The sequence below is a fragment of the Panulirus ornatus genome, chromosome 11, assembly GCF_036320965.1.
Source record: "Panulirus ornatus isolate Po-2019 chromosome 11, ASM3632096v1, whole genome shotgun sequence".
In the NCBI taxonomy this organism is placed as follows: domain Eukaryota; kingdom Metazoa; phylum Arthropoda; class Malacostraca; order Decapoda; family Palinuridae; genus Panulirus; species Panulirus ornatus.
In genome coordinates, this window is record NC_092234.1 from 20097017 (window position 1) to 20123340 (window position 26324).

At 42.2% G+C, this 26324-nt stretch overlaps 1 protein-coding gene across 3 annotated transcripts in view; it reads left to right on the top strand.

Moving 5' to 3' along the window:
- The window catches only part of LOC139751360 (phosphatidylinositol 4,5-bisphosphate 3-kinase catalytic subunit alpha isoform-like), a 230685-nt gene that overhangs the window by 118834 nt on the left and 85527 nt on the right, over positions 1 to 26324 (top strand). The gene's annotated exons all lie outside the window — the stretch shown is intronic.

The following is a 26324-nucleotide window of genomic DNA, read 5'->3' on the forward strand; positions in this document are numbered from 1 at the left end:
TCCTCCTGGAAGGCTCAGATTCAGGTGTTTGAATGTGTATGAAACCAAGATGAGAAGAGAGGAGAGATAGGTAGCATATTTGGGGGAAGAAACTTGGATGTTCTGGCTCTAAGTGAAACAAAGCTTAAGGGTGAAAAGGAAGAATGGTATGGAAATTTCTTAGGAGTAGAGTTAGGGGTTGGTGAGAGGACAAGAGCTAGGGAAGGAGTAGCGCTACTCCTGAAGCAGGAATTGTAGGAGTATGTGATAGAGTGTAAGGAAGGAAACTCTGGATTGATGTGGGTAAAACTAAAAGTGGATGGCAAGAGATGGGTGATTATTGGTGCTTATACACCTGGTCATGAGAAGAAAGATCATGAGAGGCAATTGCTATGGGAGCAGCTGAGTAAGTGTGTCAGTAGTTTTGGTTTTTGAGACAAGATATTAGTGATGGGTGATTTAAATATGAAGGTAAGTAATGTGGTAGTCAAGGGTATAATTGGTGCGCATTGGGTAATCAGTGTTATGAATGGAAATGGCAAAGACCTTGTGGGATTGTTTGCTGAAAAAATGACTGTTGATTGGGAATACCTGGTTTAGAAAGAGAGATACACAAGTATACATATGTGAATAGGAGAAATGGTCAATAGGCATGATAATTGATAGGCATGTAAAAGAGAGACTTTTGGATTTGAATGTGCTGAGAGGGGCAGCTTGTGGGATGTCTGATCACTATCCTGTGGGGGCGAGGGTGAAGCTTTGTAAAGGTTTTCAAAAAAGAGGAAACAATGTTAGGGAGAAGAGAGTTTTATCAATAAAGGTGAGCAAGCTTGGAAAGGAAATTTGTGTGAAGGAATACCAGGAGAGATTGAGTGTAGAATGACAAAAAATTAGAACAGATGAATTAGGGGAGTAGGTGAGGAATGATAGGTACTTAGGGAGGCAGTGACGATATGTGCAAGAGATATATGTGGCATGCAGAAGGTGGGAGGTGGGCTGATTAGAAAGGGTAGTGAGTGGTGGGATGAAGAAGTAAGTTGCTTGTAGGAGAAAAGGGAGGCGTTTGGGTGGTACTTAGAGGTAAGGAATGCAAATGATAGGGATATTTATAAGAGAAAGCAGCAGGAGGTCAAGAGGAAGGTACAGGGGCTGAAAAAGAGGGCAAATGCAAATTGGGTTGAAAGATTATCATTAAGCTTTAGGAAGAATAAAGAGATGTTTTGGAAGGAGGTAAATAATGTGCAAAAGACAAGAGACCAAACGGGGACATCAGTGAAGGGAGCAAAAGGGGAAGTGATAATAGGTAGTGATGGATTGAGTATTTTGAAGGATTGTTATATGTGTTTGATGATATTGTGGCAGATGTAGGGTGTTTTCAAAGTGGTATGTAAAGTGAGAGTCATGGAGAGTGGTTTGGTGAAGAGATGAAGCGATGAAAGCCTTGCAAAAGATGTTATGCAGCAAGACGGCAGGAATGGATGGTATTGCACTGACTTTATTAAGAAAGGGGTGACGGTTGTTGATTGATTGATAAGGATATTCAGTGTATATGGACAATGGTGAAGTGCCTGAGGATTGGAGTAATGTATATATAGTGCCATTGTATAAAGGCAAAGGGGATAAAGATGAGTATTCAAACTACAGAGGTGTAAGTTTAAGTATACCTGGTAGGTTGTATGGGATGGTATTGATTGAGAGGGTGGAGGCATGTAAAGAGCATCAGATTGGGGAAGAGCAGTGTGGTTTCAGAAGTGGTAAAGGATGTATTGTTCAGATGTTAGCTTTGAAGAATATTTGTGAGAAAAAGAGATGGATTTGTATTTGTCATTTATGGATTTGAAGAAAGCATATGATAGGGTTGATAGAGATGCTTTGTGGAAGCTTTCACCACCTCTTTGAACCAAACCACCCTCCCTGACCATCTCACTTCAGAAGTATGTCACAGAGTGGGGGAGTGGGCAAAGGTTCTGGGAGCAATGAATAATGTGTGGAAGGCAAGAATGTTATGCCAGAGTGCAAAATTGGGTATGTTTGAAGGAATAGTAGTTCCAACAATATTATATGGTTGCGAGGCATGGGCTATAGATAGGGTTGTATGGAGGAGGGTGGGTGTGTTGGAAATGAGATGTTTAAGGACAATGTTTGGTGTGAGGTGATTTGATCAAGTAAGTAATGTAATGGTAAGAGAGATGTGCGGTAATAAAAAGTGTGGTTGGGAGAGCAGAAGAGGATGTCCTGAATTGGTTTGGACATATGGAGAGAATTAGTAATGTGCTCTGCCTCCATCCCTTACATTAAAGGGTTCGTAATCAGCCCATAGGCCCATTAAAACAGATAACTCTGGAATAGCAGCTTATGTTAAGAGAGAAATTTGGGCTAGACACAGATTCGCTTACCATCTGGCTAACATCTCCTGACAGCTGATGACTGTAATGATATACCTACTTTTTACCTTCTTCTCAAGTTGGTCAAATACCAAACACAGATAGAAATCTGTAGAGATATATTTATAAAAGCAAAATGAACATGGCTCTCTCATAACATAAATAATACAATTTATTCTTGATACATGGATTTCTCTCTATCTATTACTTTACATCTCTTTGGCAAATATACTGGCCTCAGTTATATAGCATAAGGGTTTGAAATAACTGAGATGTGTACAGATTACTTTATACATTTACCAACCGCCTTGTATCATATCCTTCATTTTATGGCCATTCGTGAGAGAGGCTTGACCTTGGCCTTCTTCCAGTTTCTGTACAAATTCTTCATATCACTTTCTCTTGTCTCTTACATATGTTTTGTCGTTCCATAATTTGTAATATTGAAAATATTTACTCTTAATTTGTTCATGCTCTAATAAACTGTAACAGTGAGGAAAGGTTGACAAAAGGATATGTGTGTTGTGAGGTTGAGGGAACAAGGAGAATCGGGAACCCAAATTGGAGGTGGAAGGATGGAGTGGAAAAACATTTTGAGCAATTAGGGCCTGAACATACAGGAGGGGGAGAGGCATGCAAGCTATAGAGTGAATTAGAATGATGTAGTACACCAGGGTTGACGTACTGTCAATGGACTGAACCAGGGAATGTGAAACGTGTGGGACAAACCATGGAAAGGTCTGTGAGCCCTGGATGTGGAGAGGGAGCTGTGGTTTTCAGTGCATTAGTCGCTGTCTCCCATTATAGCGAGGTAGCACAATGAAACAGATGAAAGAATGGCCTAACCCACCCACATACACATGTATGTACATAAATGCCCACACAAGAACATATACCTATACATTTCATTTATTTATTTTTTTTTTTTTTTTTTTTTTTTTTATACTTTGTCGCTGTCTCCCGCGTTTGCGAGGTAGCGCAAGGAAACAGACGAAAGAAATGGCCCAACCCACCCCCATACACATGTATATACACACGTCCACACACGCAAATATACATACCTACACAGCTTTCCATGGTTTACCCCGGACGCTTCACATGCCTTGATTCAATCCACTGACAGCACGTCAACCCCTGTATACCACATCGCTCCAATTCACTCTATTCCTTGCCCTCCTTTCACCCTCCTGCATGTTCAGGCCCCGATCACACAAAATCCTTTTCACTCCATCTTTCCACCTCCAATTTGGCCTCCCTCTTCTCCTCGTTCCCTCCACCTCCGACACATATATCCTCTTGGTCAATCTTTCCTCACTCATTCTCTCCATGTGCCCAAACCATTTCAAAACACCCTCTTCTGCTCTCTCAACCACGCTCTTTTTATTTCCACACATCTCTCTTACCCTTACGTTACTTACTCGATCAAACCACCTCACACCACACATTGTCCTCAAACATCTCATTTCCAGCACATCCATCCTCCTGCGCACAACTCTATCCATAGCCCACGCCTCGCAACCATACAACATTGTTGGAACTACTATTCCTTCAAACATACCCATTTTTGCTTTCCGGGATAATGTTCTCGACTTCCACACATTTTTCAAGGCTCCCAAAATTTTCGCCCCCTCCCCCACCCTATGATCCACTTCCGCTTCCATGGTTCCATCCGCTGACAGATCCACTCCCAGATATCTAAAACACTTCACTTCCTCCAGTTTTTCTCCATTCAAACTCACCTCCCAATTGACTTGACCCTCAACCCTACTGTACCTAATAACCTTGCTCTTATTCACATTTACTCTTAACTTTCTTCTTCCACACACTTTACCAAACTCCGTCACCAGCTTCTGCAGTTTCTCACATGAATCCGCCACCAGCGCTGTATCATCAGCGAACAACAACTGACTCACTTCCCAAGCTCTCTCATCCCCAACAGACTTCATACTTGCCCCTCTTTCCAAGACTCTTGCATTTACCTCCCTAACAACCCCATCCATAAACAAATTAAACAACCATGGAGACATCACACACCCCTGCCGCAAACCAACATTCACTGAGAACCAATCACTTTCCTCTCTTCCTACACGTACACATGCCTTACATCCTCGATAAAAACTTTTCACTGCTCCTAACAACTTGCCTCCCACACCATATATTCTTAATACCTTCCACAGAGCATCTCTATCAACTCTATCATATGCCTTCTCCAGATCCATAAATGCTACATACAAATCCATTTGCTTTTCTAAGTATTTCTCACATACATTCTTCAAAGCAAACACCTGATCCACACATCCTCTACCACTTCTGAAACCACAATTTATTTTATTTATTATTTATTTTACTTTGTCGCTGTCTCCCGCATTAGCGAGGTAGCGCGAGGAAACAGACGAAAGAATGGCCCAACCCACCCACGTACACATGTATATACATACACGTCCACACACACAAATATACATACCTATACATCTCAATGTACACATATATATATACACACACAGACATATACATATATACACATGTACATAATTCATACTGTCTGCCTTTATTTAGTCCCATCGCCACCCACCCACACTTGGAATAACAACCCCCTCCCCCCTCATGTGTGCGAGGTAGCACTAGGAAAGGACAACAAAGGCCCCATTCGTTCACACTCAGTCTCTAGCTGTCATGTAATAATGCACCGAAGCCACAGCTCCCTTTCCACATCCAGGCCCCACAGAACTTTCCATGGTTTACCCAAGATGCTTCACATGCCCTGGTTCAATCCATTGACAGCACGTCGACCTCGGTATACCACATCGTTCCAATTCACTCTATTCCTTGCACGCCTTTCACCCTTCTGCATGTTCAGGCCCCGATCACTCAAAATCTTTTTCTCTTCATCTTTCCACCTCCAATTTGGTCTCCCACTTCTCCTCGTTCCCTCCACCTCTTGGTCAATCTTTCCTCACTCATTCTCTCCATGTGACCAAACCATTTCAAAACACCCTCTTCTGCTCTCTCAACCACACTCTTTTTATTTCCTCACATCTCTCTTACCCTATTATTACTTACTCGATCAAACCACTTCACACCACATATTGTACTCAAACATCTCATTTCCAGCACATCCATCCTCCTGCGCACAACTCTATCCATAGCCCATGCCTTGCAACCATACAACATTGTTGGAACCCCTATTCCTCCAAACATACCCATTTTTGCTTTCCGAGATAATGTTCTCGACTTCCAAACATTCTTCAAGGCTCCCAGAATTTCCGCCCCCTCCCCCACCCTATGATTCACTTCCGCTTCCATGGTTCCATCCACTGCCAGATCCACTCCCAGATATCTAAAATACTTTACTTCCTCCAGTTTTTCTCCATTCAAACTTACCTCCCAATTGACTTGACCCTCAACCCTACTGTACCTAATAACCTTGCTCTTATTCACACATTTACTCTTAACTTTCTTCTTCTTTCACACACTTTACCTAACTCAGTCACCAGCCTCTGCAGTTTCTCACATGAATCAGCCACCAGCGCTGTATCATCAGTGAACAACAACTGACTCACTTCCCAAGCTCTCTCATCCCTAACAGACTGCATACTTGCCCCTCTTTCTAAAACTCTTGCATTTACCTCCCTAACAACCCCATCCATAAACAAATTAAACAACCATGAAGACATCACACACCCCTGCCACAAACCTACATTCACAGAGAACCAATCACTTTCCTCTATTCCTACACGTACATATGCCTTACATCCTCGATAACAACTTTTCACTGCTTCTAACAACTTGCCTCCCTCACCATGTATTCTTAATACCTTCCACAGAGCATCTCTATCAACTCTATCATATGCCTTCTCCAGATCCGTAAATGCTACATACAAATCCATTTGCTTGTCTAAGTATTTCTCACATACATTCTTCAAAGCATACACCTGATCCACACATCCTCTACCACTCCTGAAACCACATTGCTCTTCCCCAATCTGATGCTCTGTATATCTCTTCATCCTCTCAATCAATACCCTCCCATATAATTTCCCAGGAATACTCAACAAACTTATACCTCTGTAATTTTAGCAATCACTCTTATCCCCTTTGTCTTTGTAGAATGGCACTATGCAAGCATTCCGCCAATCCTCAGGCACCTCGCCATGAATCATACATACTTTAAATAACCTTACCAACCAGTCAACAAAACAGTCGCCCCCTTTTTTAATAAATTCCACTGCAATACCATCCAAACCTGCTGCCTTGCCGGCTTTCATCTTCCGTAAAGCTTTTACTACCTCTTCTCTGTTTACCAAATCATTTTCCTTAATCCTCTCACTTTGCACACCACCTAGACCAAAACACCCTATATCTGTCACTCTATCATCAAACACATTCAACATACCTTCAAAATACTCACTCTGTCTCCTTGTCACATCACCACTACTTGTTATCTCCTCCCCATTAGCTCCCTTCATTGAAGTTCCCATTTGCTCCCGTGCCTTACACACTTTATTTACCTCCATCCAAAACATCTTTTTATCCTCCCTAGAATTTAATTATACTTTCTCATCCCAACTCTCATTTGCTCTCTTTTTCACCTCTTGCACCTTTCTCTTGACCTCCTGCCTCTTTCTTTTATACCTCTCCCACTCATTTGCATTTTTTCCCTACAAAAATTGTCCAAATGCCTCTCTCTTCTCTTACTTCTTCATCCCACCACTCACTACCCTTTCTAATCAACCCACCTCCCACACTTCTCATGCCACAAGCATCTTTTGCGCAAGCCATCACTGCTTCCCTAGATACATCCCATTCCTCCCCCACTCCCCTTACCTCCTTTGTTCTCACCTTTTTCCATTCTGTACTCAGTCTCTCCTGGTACTTCCTCTCAAGTCTCCTTCCCAAGCTCACTTACTCTCACCACTCTCTTCACCCCAACAGTCTCTCTTCTTTTCTGAAAACCCCTACAAATCTTCACCTTCGCCTCCACAACATTATGATCAGACATCCCTCCAGTTGCACCTCTCAGCACATTAACATCCAAAAGTCTCTCTTTCACGCGCCTATCAATTAACACGTAATCCAATAGCGCTCTCTGGCCATCTCTCCTACTTACATACGTATACTTATGTATATCTCGCTTTTAAACCAGGTATTCCCAATCACTAGTCCTTTTTCAGCACATAAATCTTCAAGCTCTTCACCATTTCCATTTACAACACTGAACACCCCATGTATACCAATTATTCCCTCAACTGCCACATTACTCACCTTTGCATTAAAATCACCCATCACTATAACCCGGTTTTTCTGCATCAAAACCATCAACACACTCATTCAGCTGCTCTCAAAACACATGCCTCTCATGATCTTTCTTCTCATGCCCAGGTGCATATGCACCAATAATCACCCATCTCTCTCCATCAACTTTCAGTTTTACCCATATTAATCTAGAATTTAGTTTCTTACACTCTATCACATACTCCCACAACTCCTGTTTCAGGAGTAGTGCTACTCCTTCCCTTGCTCTTGTCCTCTCACTAACCCCTGACTTTACTCCCAAGACATTCCCAAACCACTCTTCCCCTTTACCCTTTAGCTTCGTTTAACTCAGAGCCCAAACATCGAGGTTCCTTTTCTCAAACATACTACCTATCTCTCCTTCTTTCTCATCTTGGTTACATCCACACACATTTAGACACCCCAATCTGAGCCTTCGAGGAGGATGAGCACTCCCCGTGTGACTCCTTCTGTTTCCCCCTTTAGAAAGTTAAAATACAAGGAGGGGAGGGTTTCTAGCCCCCCCGCTCCTGTCCCCTTTAGTCGCCTTCTACAACACGTGAGGAATGCGTGGGAAGTATTCTTTCTCCCCTAGCGAGGTAGCGCAAGGAGACAGACAAAAGAATAGCTCAACCCACCCACATACTCATGTATATACATACACGTCCACACATGCATATATACATACCTATACATTTCACTGTATAGATATATATATATATACATACACAGACATATACATATATATACACATGCACATAATTCATACTTGCTGCCTTTATTCATTCCTGTCGCCACCCCACCACACATGAAATGACACCCCTCTCCCCCGCATGTGCATGAGGTAGCGCTAGGAAAATACTACAAAGGCCACATTTGTTCACACTCAGTCTCTAGCTGTCATGTATAATGCATCGAAACCACAGCTCCCTTTCCACATCCAGGCCCCACAAAACTTTCCATGGTTTACCCCAGATACTTTGCATGCCCTGGTTTAATCCATTGACAGCACATCAATCCTGGTATACCACATCGTTCCAATTCACTCTATTCCTTGCACACCTTTCACCCTCCTGCATGTTCAGGCCCCGATCGCTCAAAATCTTTTTCACTCCATCCTTCCACCTCCAATTTGGTTTCCCACTTCTCGTTCCCTCCATCTCTGACACATGTATCCTCTTTGTCAATCTTTCCTCACTCATTCTCTCCTTGTGACCAAACCATTTCAATACACCCTCTTCTGATCTCTCAACCACACTCTTTTTATTACCACACATCTCTCTTACCCTTTCATTACTTGATCAAACCACCTCACACCACATATTGTCCTCAAACATCTCATTTCCAACACATCCACCCTGCTCCACACATCCCTATCTATAGCCCATGCCTCGCAACCATATAACATTGTTGGAACCACTATTCCTTCAAACATACCAATTTTTGCTTTCCGAGATAAAGTTCTCACTTTCCACACATTTTTCGCCACTCCCAGAACCTTCGCCCCCTCCCCCACCCTGTGACTCACTTCCTCTTCCATGGTTCCATCCGCTGCCAAATCCACTATCAGATATCTAAAACACATCACTTCCTCCAGTTTTTCTCCATTTAAACTTACCTTCAATTGATTTGTCCCTCAACCCTACTGTACCTAATAGCCTTGCTCTTATTCACATTTGATCTCAGCTTTCTCTTTCACACACTTTACCAAACTCAGTCTCCAGCTTTTGCAGTTTCTCACCCGAATCAGCCTCCACCGCTGTATCATCAGCGAACAACAACTGACTCATCTCCCAAGCCCTCTCATCCACAACAGACTGCATACATGCCCCTCTCTCCAAAACTCTTGCTTTCACCTCCCTAACAACCCCATCCATAAACAAATTAAAACACCATTGAGACATCATGCACCCCTGCCGCAAACCGACATTTACTGAGAATCAATCACTTTCCTCTCTTCCTACTCGTACACATGCCTTACAGCCTTGATAAAAACTTTTCTGCTTCCAGCAACTTGCCTCTCACACCATATACCTTACTACCTTCCACAGAGCATCTGAGTCAACTCTATCATATGCCTTCTCCATATCCATAAATGATACATACGAATCCATTTGTTTTTCTAAGTATTTTTCACATACATTCTTCATAGCAAACATCTGATCCACACATCCTCTACTACTTCTAAAACCACACTGCCCTTCCCCAATCTGATGCTCTGTACATGCCTTCACCCTCTCAGTCAGTACTTTCCTATATAATTTCCCAGAAATACTCAACAAACTTATACCTCTGTAATTTGAACACTCACATTTCAACGATACATATGTACATACACAGTCATATACATATATACACATGCACTTATTCATATTTGCTGCCTTCATCTATTTCCGTTGCCACCCTACCACATGGAATGGTGTACCAGGGTCTACGTGCTGTCAGTGGATTGTACCAGATCATGTGAAGTGTCTGGGGTAAACCATGGAAAGTTTTGTGTGGCCTGGATGTGGAAAAGGAGTTGTGGTTTCAGTGCATTACACATGACAGCTAGAGACTGTGAACAAATGTGGCCTTTGTTGTCTTTTCCTAGTGCTACCTCACGCGCATACGGGGGAGGAGGGTGCCGTTTCATGTGTGGTGTGGTGGTGGCAGAAATGGATGAAGGCAGCTTGTAAGAATATGTACTTATGTATATATGTATATGTCTCTGTATGTATACGTTGAAATGTTAGGTATGTATATGTGCATGTGTAGGTGTTTATGTATATACATGTGTATGTGGGTGGGTTGGGCCATTCTTTTGTCTGTTTCCTTGCGCTACCTTGCTGACGCGGGAGACAGTGACATAGTATGATAAATCTTTTTCTTTTCTTTCTTACTATTCGCCATATCCCGCATTAGCGAGGTAGCATTAAGAACAAAGGACTGGGCCTTTGAGGGAACATCCTCACCTGGCCCCCTTCTCTGTTTCTTCTTTTGGAAAAAAAAAAAAAAAAAACGAGAGGGGAGGATTTCCAGCCCCCTGCTCCCTCCCCTTTTAGTCGCCTTCTACGACACACAGGGAATACTTGGGAAGTATTCTTTCTCCCCTATCTCCAGGGATAGTATAATAGATAAGTAGAATAATATATATATATATCTGTCCCTCAACCCTATTGAACCTAATAACTTTGCTCCTATTCACATTTACTCTCAGCTGTCTTCTTTCACACACTTTACCAAACTCAATCATCAACTTCTGAAGTTTCTCAACTGAATCAGCCACCAGCACTGTATCATCAGCGAACATGGTTTGTTCACATGGAGAGAATGAGTGAGGAAAGATTGATAAAGATGATATATGTGTCAGAGGTGTAGGTAACAAGGAGAAGTGGGAGACCAAATTGGAGGTGGAACAATGGAGTGAAAAAGATTTTGATTGATCAGGGCCTGAACGCAGGAGGGTGAAAGGCGTGCAAGGAATAGAGTGAAATGGAATGATGTGATAGACTGGGATTGACGTGCTGTTAATGAATTGAACAAGGGCTTTGAAGCATCTGGCATAAACCTTAGAAAGTTTTGTGGGGCCTAGATGTGGAAAGGGAACTATGGTTTTGGTGCATTTCACGACAGCTAGAGAATGAGTGAGAACGAATGTGGCCTTTGTTTTCTTTTCCTAGTGCTACCTCGCGCATGCGGGGGAGGAGGGTGCCATTTCATGTTTGGCGGGATGGCGACTGGAATGGATGAAGGCAGCATGTATGAATATGTACTGATGTATATATGTAGTGTATGTATATATGGTAGTAAGTGATGGGATGAAGAAGTAAGATTATTAGTGAAAGAGAAGAGAGAGGCATTTGGATGATTTTTGCAGGGAAACAGTGCAAATGACTGGGAGATGTATAAAAGAAAGAGGCATTAGGTCAAGAGAAAGGTGCAAGAGGTAGAAAAGAGAGTGAATGAGAGTCGGGGTGAGAGAGCATCATTAAATTTTAGGAGAATAAGATGTTTTGGAAGGAGGTAAATAAAACGCGTAGACAAGAGAACAAATGGGAACATTGGTGAAGGGGGCTAATGGGCAGGTGATAACAAGTAGTGGTGATGTGAGGAGATGGAATGAGTATTTTGAAGGTTTGTTGAATGTGTTAGATGATAGAGTGGCAGATATAGGGTGTTTGGGTCGAGGTGGTGTGCGAAGTGATGGTTAGGGAGAATGATTTGGTAAACAGAGAAGAGGTAGTAAAAGCTTTGCAGAAGATGAAAGCCAGCAAGGTGGCAGGATTGGATGGTATTGCAGTGGAATTTATTAAAAAAAAAGGGGTGACTGTGTTGTTGACTGGTTGGTAAGGATATGTAATGTATGTATGGCTCATGGTGAAGTGCCTGAGGATTGGCAAAATGCATCCATAGTGCCATTGTACAAAGGCAAAGGGGATAAAGTTGAGTGTTCAAATTCAGAGGTATAAGTTTGTTGAGTATTCCTGGTAAATTATATGGGAGGGTATTGATTGAGAGGGTGAAGGCATGTACAGAGCATCAGATTGGGGAAGAGCAGTGTGGTTTGAGAAGTGGTAGAGGATGTGTGATCAGGTGTTTGCTCTGAAGAATGTATGTGAGAAATACTTAGAAAAACAAATGGATTTGCATGTACCATTTATGGATCTGAGAAGGCATATGATAAGAGTTGATAGTGAGGCTTTGTGAAAGGTATTATGAATATATGGTGTGGGAGGCAAGTTGCTAGAAGCAGTGAAAAGTTTTTATTGAGGATTTAAGGCATGTGTACGTGTAGGAAGAGAGGAAAGTGAATGGTTCTCAGTGAATGTAGGTTTGTGGCAGGGGTGCGTGATGTCCCCATGGTTGTTTAATTTGTTTATGGATGGGGTTGTTAGGGAGGTGAATGCAAGAGTTTTGGAAAGAGGGGAAAGTATGCAGTCAGTTGTGGGTGAGAGGGATTAGGAAGTGAGTTAGTTGTTGTTCGCTAATGATACAACACTGGTATCTGATTCAGGTGAGAAACTGCAAAAGCTGGTGACTTAGTTTGGTAAAGTGTGTGAAAGAAGAAAGCTGAGAGTAAATGTGAATAAGAGCAAGGTTCTTAGGTACAATAGGGTTGAGGGACAAGTAAATTGGGAGGTAAGTTTGAATGGAGAAAAACTGGAGGAAGTGAAGTGTTTTAGATATCTGGGAACGGATTTGGCAGCGTATGGAATCATAGAAGTGGAAGTGACTCACAAGGTGGTGGAAGGGTGAAAGTTCTGGGAGCGTTGAAGAATGTGTGGAAGGCGAGAACATTATCTCACAAAGCAAAAATGGGTATGTTTGAGGGAATAGTGGTTCTAACATTGTTACATGGCTGTGAGGGATGGGCGATACATAGGATTGTGCAGAGGAGGGTGGATGTGTTGGGAATGGGATGTTTGAGGACAATATGTGGTATAAGGTGGTTTGATTGAGTAAGTAATGGAAGGGTAAGAGACATGTATGGTAATAAAGAGTGTGATTAAGAGGGTAGAAGAGGGTGTATTGAAATGGTTTTGTGAAATGGAGGTAAGGAGTGAGGAGAGATTGACAAAGAGGATATATGTGTCAGAGTTGGAGGGAACGAAGAGAAGTGGGAGACCAAATTGGAGATGGAAGGATGGAGTGAAAAAGATTTTGAGTGATCGGGGACTAAACATGCAGGAGGGTGTAAGGCGTGCAAGGAATAGAGTAAATTGGAACTATGTGGTATACCGGGGTCGACATGCTGTCACTGGATTCAATCAGGGCATGTGAAGCCTCTGGGGTAAACCATGGAAAGTTTTGTGGGGCCTGGATGTGGAAAGGGAGGTGTGGTTTGGGTGCATTATACATGACAGCTAGAGACAGAGTGTGAACAAATGTGGCCTTTGTTGTCTTTTCCTAGTGATACCTCGTGTGGGTGCAGGGGGAAGGGGCTGTCATTTCATTTCTGGCAGGGTGGTGACGGGAATGAATATAGGCATCATGTATAAATTATGTACGTGTACATATGCATATGTCTTTGTATGTATATGTATATGTATACGTTGAAATGTATAGGCATGTATATGTGCGTGTGTAGATGTGTATGTATATATATTTCTGTATGGATGGGTTTCGCCATTTTTTCATGTTTCTTTGTGCTACAAAGTATGATGAATAAGGCATATGTTATATATGTATATGTCTGTGTATGTATACGTTGAAATGTATAGGTATATGTATATATGTGCGTGTGTAAGCATTTATATACATGTGTATGTGGGTGAGTTGGGTCATTCCCTTGTCTCTTTCTTTGCGCTACCTTGCTAACGTGCGAGACAGTGACAAAGTATTATAAGTAAGTAAAATAGAAGTAAAATGAGAAGCGTGGGAGGTGGGCAGATTAGAAAGGGCAGTGAGTGGTGGGATGAAGAAGTAAGATTATCAGTGAAAGAGAAGAGAGAGGCATTTGGACGATTTTTGCAGGGAAATAATGCAAATGAGTGGGAGATGTATAAAAGAAAGAGGCAGGAGGTGAAGAGAAAGGTGCAAGAGGTGAAAAAAAGGGCAAATGAGAGATGGGGTGAGAGAGTATCATTAAATTTTAGGGAGGATAAAAAGATGTTTTGGAAGGTAAATAAAGTGCATAAAACAAGGGAACAAATGGGAACTTCAGTGAAGGGTGCTGATGGGGAGGTGATAACAAGTAGTGGTGATGTGAGAAGGAGATGGAGTGAGTATTTTGAAGGTTTTTTGAATGTGTTTGATGATAGAGTGCCAGATATAGGGTGTTTTGGTCGAGGTGGTGTGCAAAGTGTGAGGGTTAGGGAAAATGATCTAGTAAATAGAGAAGAGGTAGTAAAAGCATTGCAGAAGATGAAAGCCGGCAAGGCAGCGGGTTTGGATGGTATCGCAGTGGAATTTATTAAAAAAGGGGGTGACTGTATTGTTGATTGGTTGGTAAGGTTATTTAATGTATGTATGATTCATGGTGAGGTGCCTGAGGATTGGTGGAATGCTTGCATAGCGCCATTGTACAAAGGCAAAGGGGATAAGAGTAAGTGTTCAAACTACAGAGGTATAAGTTTGTTGAGTATTCCTGGTAAATTATATGGGAGGGTATTGATTGAGAGGGTGAAGGCATGTACACAGCAACAGATTGGGGAAGAGCAGTGTGGTTTGAGAAGTGGTAGAGGATGTGTGGGTCAGGTGTATGCTTTCATGAATGTACGTAAGAAATACTTAGAAAAGCAAATGGATTTGTATGTAGCATTTATGGATCTGGAGAAGGCATATGACAGAGTTGACAGAGATGCTCTGTGGAAGGTATTAAGAATATATGGTGTGGGAGGCAAGTTGTTAGAAGCAGTGAAAAGTTTTTATCGAGGATGTAAGGCATGTGTCCGTGTAGGAAGAGAGGAAAGTGATTGGTTCTCAGTGAATGTAGGTTTGCGGCTGGGGTGGATGACATATCCATGGTTATTTAATTTGTTTATGGATGGGGTTGTTAGGGAGGTGAATGCAAGAGTTTTGGAAAGAGGGGCAAGTATTTAGTCTGTTGTGGATGAGAAAGCTTGGGAAGTGAGTCAGTTGTTGTTCGCTGTTGATACAATGCTGGTGGCTGATTCATGTGCGAAACTGCAGAAGCTAGTGACTTAGTTTGGTAAAGTGTGTGAAAGAAGAAAGTTGAGAGGAAATGTGAATGAGAGTAAGGTTATTAGGTACAGTAGGGTTTAGGGCCAAGTAAATTGGGAGGTAAGTTTGAATGGAGAAAAACTGGAGGAAGTGAAGTGTTTTAGATATTTGGGAGTGGATTTGGCAGCGGATGGAACCATGGAAGCGGAAGTGAATCATAGGATGGGGGAGGGGGCGAAAATTCTGGGAGCCTTGAAGAATGTTTGGAATGTCGAGAACATTATCTCGGAAAGCAAAAATGGGTGTGATTGAAGGAATAGTGGTTCCAAAAATGTTGTATGGTTGCGAGGCATGGCCTATGGATAGAGTTGTGTGGAGGAGGGTGGATGTGCTGGAAATGAGATGTTTGAGGACAATATGTGGTGTGAGGTGATTTGATCGAGTAAGTAATGTAAGGGTAAAAGAGATGTGTAGTAATAAAAAGAGCGTGGTTGAAAGAGCAGAAGAGGGTGTTTTGAAATGGTTTGGTCAGAGGTGGAGGGAACGAGGAATGGGAGACCAAATTGGAGGAGGAAGGATGGAGTAAAAAAGATTTTGAGTGATCGGGGCCTGAACATGCAGGAGTTAGTGAGGTAGCACAAGGAAACAGACGAAAGAATGGCCAAACCCACCCACATACACATGTATATACATACACGTATACACACAGCACATATACATCTCAATGTATACATATGTATACATTGGGCTATTATACACACAGACATATACATATATAAACATGTAAATAATTCATACTGTCTGCCCTTATTTATCCCCGTCACCACCCCGTCACACATGAAATAACAACCCCCTCCCCCGCATGTGTGCGAGGCAGTGCTAGAAAAAGACAACAAAGACCACATTCGTTCACACTCAGACTCTAGCTGTCATGTATAATGCACCAAAACAACAGCTCTCTTTCCACATCCAAGCCCCACAGAACTTTACATGGCTTACCCCAGACGCTTCACATGCCCTGGTTCAATCCATTGACAGCACGTCGACCCCGGTATACCACATCGTTCCAATTCATTCTATTCCTTGCATGCCTTTCACCCTCCTGCATGTTCAGGCCCTGATCACTCAAAATCTTTTTCACTCCATCTTTCCACCTCCAATTTGGTCTCCCACTTCTCTTCATTCCCTCCACCTCTGACACATATATCCTCTTGGTCAATCTTTCTTCACTCATTCTCTCCATGTGACCAAACCATTTCAAAACACCCTCTTCTGCTCTCACAACCACTCTTTTTATTGCCACACATCTCTCTCTTACGCTTTCATTACTTACTCGATCAAACCACCTCACACCACATATTGTCCTCAAACATCTCATTTCCAGCACATCCACCCTCCTCCACACAACTCTATCTATAGCCCATGCCTCGCAACCATATATCATTGTTGGAACCACTATTTCTTCAAACATACCCATTTTTGCTTTATGAGATGATGTTTTCGACTTCCACACATTCTTCAACGCTTCCAGAACTCTCGCACCCTCACCCACCCTATGAATCACTTCCACTTCCATGGTTCCATCTGCTGCCAAATCCACTCACAGAAATCTAAACCACTTCACTTCCTCCAGTTTTTCTCCATTCAAACTTACCTCCCAATTGAGTTGTCCCTCAACCCTACTGTACCTAATAACCTTGCTCTTATTCACATTTACTCTCAGCTTTCTTCTTTCACACACTATCAAACTCAGTCACCAACTTCTGCAGTTTCTCACTTGAATCAGCCACCAGCGCTGTATGATCAGCAAACAACAGCTAACTGACTTCCCAAGCTCTCTCATCCACAACAGACTTCATATTTGTCCCTCTTTCCAAAACTCTTGCATTCACCTCCCTAACAACCCCATCCATAAACAAATTAAACAACCATAGAGACATCACGCATCCCTGCCACAAACCAACATTCACTGAGAACCAATCACTTTCCTCTCTTCCTACTTGTACACATGCCTTACATCCTCAATAAAGATTTTTCACTGCTTCTAACAACTTGCTTCCTACACCATATATTCTTAAAACCTTCCACAGAGCATCTCTATGAACTCTATCATATGCCTTCACCAGATCCATAAATGCTACATACAAATCCATTTGCTTTTCTAATTAATTCTTACATACATTCTTCAAAGCAAACACCTGATCCACACATCCTCTACCCCTTCTGAAACCACAGTGTTCTTCTCCAATCTGATGCTCTGTACATTCCTTCACCGTCTCAATCAATACCCTCCCATATAATTTCCCAGGAATACTCAACAAACTTATACCTCTGTAATTTGAGTACTCACTTTTATCCCCTTTGCCTTTATACAATGGCACTATGCAAGCATTCCGCCAATCCTCAGGCACCTCACTATGAGTCATACATACATTGAATAATCGTACTATCCAGTCAACAATACAGTCACCCACTTTTATAATGATATCCACTGCACTACCATCCAAACCTGCTGCCTTGCCGGCTTTCCTCTTCCGCAAAGCTTTCACTACCTCTTCTCTGTTTACCAAATCATTCTCCCTAACCCTCTCACTTTGCACACCACCTCATCCAAAACACCCTATATCTGCCATTCTATCATCAAACATTCAAGAAACCTCCATCTTCTTTTCACATCACCACTACTTTTTATCACCTCCCCATTAGCCCCCTTCATTGATGTTCCCATTTTTCCCTTGTCTTACACACTTTATTTACCTCCTACCGAAACATCTTTTTATTCTCCCTAAAATTTAATGATACTCTCTCACCCCAACTCTCATTTGCCCTCTTTTTCACCTCTTGCACCTTTCTCTTGACCTCCTGCCTCTTTCTTTTATACATCTCCCGGTCATTTGCATTATTTCCCTTCAAAAATCGTCCAAATGCCTCTCTCTTCTCTTATACTAATAATCTTACTTCATCCCACCAGTCACTACCCTTTCTAATCTGCCCACGTCCCACACTTCTCATGCCACAAGCATCTTTTGCACAAGCCATCACTGCTTCCCTAAATATATCCCATTCCTCCCCCACTCCCCTGACGTCCTTTGTTCTCACCTATTTCCATTCTGTAGTCAGTGTCTCCTGGTACTTCCTCACACAAGTCTCCTTCCCAAGCTCACTTACTCTCACCACTCTCTTCACCCCAACATTCTCTCTTCTTTTCTGAAAACCTCTACATATCTTCACCTTCGCCTCCACAAGACAATGATCAGACATTCCTCCAGTTGCACCTCTCAGCACATTAACATCCAAAAGTCTCCCTTTTGTGCGCCTATCAATTAACACGTAATCCAGTAATGCTCTCTGGCCATCTCTCCTACTTACATACGTATACTTATGTATATCTCTCTTTATAAAGTAGGTATTCCTACTTGCCAGTCCTTTTTCAGCACATAAATCTACAAGCTCTTCACCATTTCCATTTACAACACTGAGCACTCCATGTACACCAATTATTCCCTCAGCTGCCACATTACTCACCTTCACATTCAAATCACCCATCACTGTAACCTGGTCTCGTGCATCAAAACTACTAACACACTTACTCAGCTGGTCCCAAAACACTTGCCTCTAATGATCTTTCTTCTCATGCCCAGGTGCATATGCACCAATAATCACCCATCTCTCTCTCTATCCACTTTCTGTTTTATATTAATCTAGAGTTTACTTTCTTACACTCTATCACATATCCCCACCACTCCTGTTTCAGGAGTAGTGCTACTCCTTCCCTTGCTCTTGTCCTCTCACTAACCCCTGACTTTACTCCCAAGACATTCCCAAACCACTCTTCCCCTTTACCCTTGAGCTTCGTTTCACTTAGAGCCAAAACATCCATATATATAGATATATATATATATATATATATATATATATATATATATATATATATATATATATATATATATATATATATATTTTTTTTTTTTTTTTTTTTTTTATACTTTGTTGCTGTCTCCCGCGTTTGCGAGGTAGCGCAAGGAAACAGACGAAAGAAATGGCCCAACCCCCCCCATACACATGTACATACACACGTCCACACACGCAAATATACATACCTACACAGCTTTCCATGGTTTACCCCGGACGCTTCACATGCCTTGATTCAATCCACTGACAGCACGTCAACCCCTGTATACCACATCGCTCCAATTCACTCTATTCCTTGCCCTCCTTTCACCCTCCTGCATGTTCAGGCCCCGATCACACAAAATCCTTTTCACTCCATCTTTCCACCTCCAATTTGGTCTCCCTCTTCTCCTCGTTCCCTCCACCTCCGACACATATATCCTCTTGGTCAATCTTTCCTCACTCATTCTCTCCATGTGCCCAAACCATTTCAAAACACCCTCTTCTGCTCTCTGAACCACGCTCTTTTTATTTCCACACATCTCTCTTACCCTTACGTTACTTACTCGATCAAACCACCTCACACCACACATTGTCCTCAAACATCTCATTTCCAGCACATCCATCCTCCTGCGCACAACTCTATCCATAGCCCACGCCTCGCAACCATACAACATTGTTGGAACTACTATTCCTTCAAACATACCCATTTTTGCTTTCTGGGATAATGTTCTCGACTTCCACACATTTTTCAAGGCTCCCAAAATTTTCGCCCCCTCCCCCACCCTATGATCCACTTCCGCTTCCATGGTTCCATCCGCTGACAGATCCACTCCCAGATATCTAAAACACTTCACTTCCTCCAGTTTTTCTCCATTCAAACTCGCCTCCCAATTGACTTGACCCTCAACCCTACTGTACCTAATAACCTTGCTCTTATTGACATTTACTCTTAACTTTCTTCTTCCACACACTTTACCAAACTCCGTCACCAGCTTCTGCAGTTTCTCACTTGAATCCGCCACCAGCGCTGTATCATCAGCGAACAACAACTGACTCACTTCCCAAGCTCTCTCATCCCCAACAGACTTCATACTTGCCCCTCTTTCCAAGACTCTTGCATTTACCTCCCTAACAACCCCATCCATAAACAAATTAAACAACCATGGAGACATCACACACCCCTGCCGCAAACCTACATTCACTGAGAACCAATCACTTTCCTCTCTTCCTACACGTACACATGCCTTACATCCTCGATAAAAACTTTTCACTGCTTCTAACAACTTGCCTCCCACACCATATATTCTTAATACCTTCCACGGAGCATCTCTATCAACTCTATCATATGCCTTCTGCAGATCCATAAATGTTACATACAAATCCATTTGCTTTTCTAAGTATTTCTCACATACATTCTTCAAAGCAAACACCTGATCCACACATCCTCTACCACTTCTGAAACCACACTGCTCTTCCCCAATCTGATGCTCTGTACATGCCTTCACCCTCTCAATCAATACTCTCCCATATAATTTACCAGGAATACTCAACAAACTTATACCTCTGTAATTTGAGCACTCACTCTTATCCCCTTTGCCTTTGTACAATGGCACTATGCACGCATTCCGCCAATCCTCAGGCACCTCACCATGAGTCATACATACATTAAATAACCTTACCAACCAGTCAACAATACAGTCACCCCCTTTTTTAATAAATTCCACTGCAATACCATCCAAACCTGCTGCCTTGCCGGCTTTCATCTTCCGCAAAGCTTTTACTACCTCTTCTCTGTTTACCAAATCATTTTCCCTAACCCTCTCACTTTGCACACCACCTCGACCCAAACACCCTATATCTGCCACTCTGTCATCAGACACATTCAACAAACCTTCAAAATACTCATTCCATCTCCTTCTCACATCACCATATATATATATATATATATATATATATATATATATATATATATATATATTTATTTATATATATATATATATATTTTTTTTGCTTTGTCGCTGTCTCTCGTGTTTGCGAGGTAGCGCAAGGAAACAGACGAAAGAAATGGCCCAACCCACCCCCATACACATGTATATACATACGTCCACACACGCAAATATACATACCTACACAGCTTTCCATGGTTTACCCCAGACGCTTCACATGCCTTGATTCAATTCACTGACAGCACGTCAACCCCGGTATACCACATCGCTCCAATTCACTCTATTCCTTGCCCTCCTTTCACCCTCCTGCATGTTCAGGCCCCGATCACACAAAATCTTTTTCACTCCATCTTTCCACCTCCAATTTGGTCTCCCTCTTCTCCTCGTTCCCTCCACCTCCGACACATATATCCTCTTGGTCAATCTTTCCTCACTCATTCTCTCCATGTGACCAAACCATTTCAAAACACCCTCTTCTGTTCTCTCAACCACGCTCTTTTTATTTCCACACATCTCTCTTACCCTTACGTTACTTACTCGATCAAACCACCTCACACCACACATTGTCCTCAAACATCTCATTTCCAGCACATCCATCCTCCTGCGCACAACTCTATCCATAGTCCACGCCTCGCAACCATACAACATTGTTGGAACCACTATTCCTTCAAACATACCCATTTTTGCTTTCCGAGATAATGTTCTCGACTTCCACACATTCTTCAAGGCTCCCAGAATTTTCGCCCCCTCCCCCACCCTATGATCCACTTCCGCTTCCATGTTTCCATCCGCTGCCAGATCCACTCCCAGATATCTAAAACACTTCACTTCCTCCAGTTTTTCTCCATTCAAACTCACCTCCCAATTGACTTGACCCTCAACCCTACTGTACCTAATAACCTTGCTCTTATTTATATATATATATATATATATATATATATATATATATATATATATATACATATATATTTATTATTATTTTTTTATTATACTTTGTCGCTGTCTCCCGCGTTTGCGAGGTAGCGCAAGGAAACGCCATTTCCCGCGTTAGCAAGGTAGCGTTAAGAACAGAGGACTGGACCTTTGATGGAACATCCTCACCTGGCCCCCTTCTCTGTTCCTTCTTTTGGAAAATTGAGAAAAAAAAACTGAGAGGGGAGGATTTCCTGCCCCCCGCTCCCTTCCCTTTTAGTCGCCTTCTACGACACGCAGGGAATACGTGGGAAGTATTCTTTCTCCCCTATCCCCAGGGAATATATATATATATATATATATATATATATATATATATATATATATATATATATATATATATATATATATATATATGGTATTGCAGTGGAATTTATTAAAAAAGGGGGTGACTGTATTGTTGACTGGTTGGTAAGGTTATTTAATGTATGTATGACTCATGGTGAGGTGCCTGAGGATTGGCGGAATGCGTGCATAGTGCCATTGTACAAAGGCAAAGGGGATAAGAGTGAGTGCTCAAATTACAGAGGTATAAGTTTGTTGAGTATTCCTGGTAAATTATATGGGAGGGTATTGATTGAGAGGGTGAAGGCATGTACAGAGCATCAGATTGGGGAAGAGCAGTGTGGTTTCAGAAGTGGTAGAGGATGTGTGGATCAGGTGTTTGCTTTGAAGAATGTGTGTGAGAAATACTTAGAAAAGCAAATGGATTTGTATGTAGCATTTATGGATCTGGAGATGGCATATGATAGAGTTGATAGAGATGCTCTATGGAAGGTATTAAGAATATATGGTGTGGGAGGCAAGTTGTTAGAAGCAGTGAAAAGTTTTTATCGAGGATGTAAGGCATGTTTACGTGTAGGAAGAGAGGAAAGTAATTGGTTCTCAGTGAATGTAGGTTTGCGGCAGGGGTGTGTGATGTCTCCATGGTTGTTTAATTTGTTTTTGGATGGGGTTATTAGGGAGGTGAATGCAAGAGTTTTGGAAAGAGGGGCTAGTATGAAGTCTGTTGTGGATGAGAGAGCTTGGGAAGTGAGTCAGTTGTTGTTCGCTGATGATACAGCGCTGGTGGCTGATTCATGTGAGAAACTGCAGAAGCTGGTGACTGAGTTTGGTAAAGTGTGTGAAAGAAGAAAGTTAAGAGTAAATGTGAATAAGAGCAAGATTATTAGGTACAGTAGGGTTGAGGGTCAAGTCAATTGGGAGGTAAGTTTGAATGGAGAAAAACTGGAGGAAGTGAAGTGTTTTAGATATCTGGGAGTGGATCTGGCAGCGGATGGAACCATGGAAGCGGAAGTGGATCATAGGGTGGGGGAGGGGGCGAAAATTCTGGGAGCCTTGAAGAATGTGTGGAAGTCGAGAACATTATCTCGGAAAGCAAAAATGGGTATGTTTGAAGGAATAGTGGTTCCAACAATGTTGTATGGTTGCGAGGCGTGGGCTATGGATAGAGTTGTGCGCAGGAGGATGGATGTGCTGGAAATGAGATGTTTGAGGACAATGTGTGGTGTGAGGTGGTTTGATCGAGTAAGTAACGTAAGGGTAAGAGAGATGTGTGGAAATAAAAAGAGCGTGATTGAGAGAGCAGAAGAGGGTGTTTTGAAATGGTTTGGGCACATGGAGAGAATGAGTGAGGAAAGATTGACCAAGAGGATATATGTGTCGGAGGTGGAGGGAACGAGGAGAAGAGGGAGACCAAATTGGAGGTGGAAAGATGGGGTGAAAAAGATTTTGTGTGATCGGGGCCTGAACATGCAGGAGGGTGAAAGGAGGGCAAGGAATAGAGTGAATTGGAGCGATGTGGTATACCGGGGTTGACGTGCTGTCAGTGGATTGAATCAAGGTATGTGAAGCGTCTGGGGTAAACCATGGAAAGCTGTGTAGGTATGTATATTTGCGTGTGTGGACGTATGTATATACATGTGTATGGGGGTGGGTTGGGCCATTTCTTTGGTCTGTTTCCTTGCGCTACCTCGCAAACGCGGGAGACAGTGACAAAGCAAAAAAAAATATATATATATATATATATATATATATATATATATATATATATATATATATATATATATATATATATATAGATATATAACTTTTAACTTTCTAAAAGGGGAAACAGAAGAAGGAGTCACGGGGGGAGTGCTCATCCTCCTCGAAGGCTCAGATCGGGTGTCTAAATGTGTTTGGATGTAACCAAGATGAGAAAAAAGGAGAGATAGGTAGTATGTTTGAGGAAAGGAACCTGGATGTTTTGGCTCTGAGTGAAACGAAGCTCAAGGGTAAAGGGGAAGAGTGGTTTGGGAATGTCCTGGGAATAAAGTCACGGGTTAGTGAGAGGACAAGAGCAAGGGAAGGAGTAGCACTACTCCTGAAACAGGAGTGGTGGGAGTATGTGATAGAGTGTAAGAAAGTAAACTCTAGATTGATATGGGTAAAACTGAAAGTTGATGGAGAGAGATGGGTGATTATTGTTGCATATGCACCTGGGCATGAGAAGAAAGATCATAAGAGGCAAGTGTTTTGGGAGCAGCTGAATGAGTGTGTTAGTGGTTTTGATGCACGAGACCGGGTTATAGCGATGGGTGATTTGAATGCAAAGGTGAGTAATGTGGCAGTTGAGGGAATAATTGGTATACATGGGGTGTTCAGTGTTGTAAATGGAAATGGTGAAGAGCTTGTGGATTTATGTGTTGAAAGAGGACTGGTGATTGGGAATACCTGGTTTAAAAAGATAGATATATATATAAGTATACGTATGTAAGTAGGAGAGATGGCCAGAGAGCGTTATTGGATTACGTGTTAATTGATAGGTGCGCAAAAGAGAGACTTTTGGATGTTAATGTGCTGAGAGGTGCAACTGGAGGGATGTCTGATCATTATCTTATGGAGGCGAAGGTGAAGATTTGTAGAGGTTTTTAGAAAAGAAGAGAGAATGTTGGGGTGAAGAGAGTGGTGAGAGTAAGTGAGCTTGGGATGGAGACTTGTGTGAGGAAGTACCAGGAGAGACTGAGTACAGAATGGAAAAAGGTGAGAACAAAGGAGGTAAGGGGAGTGGGGGAGGAATGGGATGCATTTAGGGAAGCAGTGATGGCTTGGGCAAAAGATTCTTGTGGCCTGAGAAGTGTGGGATGTGGGCAGATTAGAAAGGGTAGTGAGTGGTGGGATGAAGAAGTAAGAGTTTTAGTGAAAGAGAAGAGAGAGGCATTTGAACGATTTTTGCAGAGAAATAATGCAAATGAGTGGGAGATGTATAAAAGAAAGAGGCAGGAGGTTAAGAGAAAGGTGCAAAAGGTGTAAAAGAGGGCAAATGAGAGTTGGGGCTGAGAGTATCATTAAATTTTAGGGAGAATAAAATGTTTTGGAAGGAGGTAATTAAAATGTGTAAGACAAGGGAACAAATGGGAACTTCAGTGAATTGGGCTAATGAGGAGGTGATAACAAATATTGGTGATGTGAGAAGGAGGTGGAGTGTGTATTTTGAAGGATTGTTGAATATGTTTGATGATAGAGTGGCAGATATAGGGTGTTTTGGTCGAGGTGGTGTGCAAAGTGAGAGGGTTAGGGAAAATGATTTGGTAAACAGAGAAGAGGTAGTAAAAGCTTTACGGAAGATGAAATCCGGCAAGGCAGCGGGGTCGGATTGTATTGCAGTGGAGTTTATAAAAAAAGTTGATGACTGTATTGTTGACTGGTTGGTAAGGTTATTTAATGTATGTATGACTCATGGTGAGGTGCCTGAGGATTGGCGGAATGCTTGCATAGTGCCATTGTACAAAGGGAAAAGGGACAAAGGTGAGTGCTCAAATTACAGAGGTATAAGTTTGTTGAGTATTCCTGGTAAATTATATGGGAGGGTATTAATTGAGAGGGTGAAGGCATGTACAGAGCATCAGATTGGAGAAGCGCAGTGTGGTTTCAGAAGTGGTAGAAGATGTGTGGATCAGGTGTTTGCTTTGAAGAATGTATGTGAGAAATACTTAGAAGAGCAAATGGATTTGTATGTAGCATTTATGGGTCTGGAGAAGGCATATGATAGAGTTGATAGAGATGCTCTTTGGAAGGTATTAAGAATATATGGTGTGGGAGGCAAGTTGTTAGAAGCAGTGAAAAGTTTTTATCGAGGATGTAAGGCATGTGTATGTGTAGGAAGAGAGGAAAGTGATTGGTTCTCAGTGAATGTAGGTTTGCGGCAGGGGTGTGTGATGTCTCCCTGGTTGTTTAATTTGTTTATGGATGGTGTTGTTAGGGAGGTGAATGCAAGAGTTTTGGAAAGAGG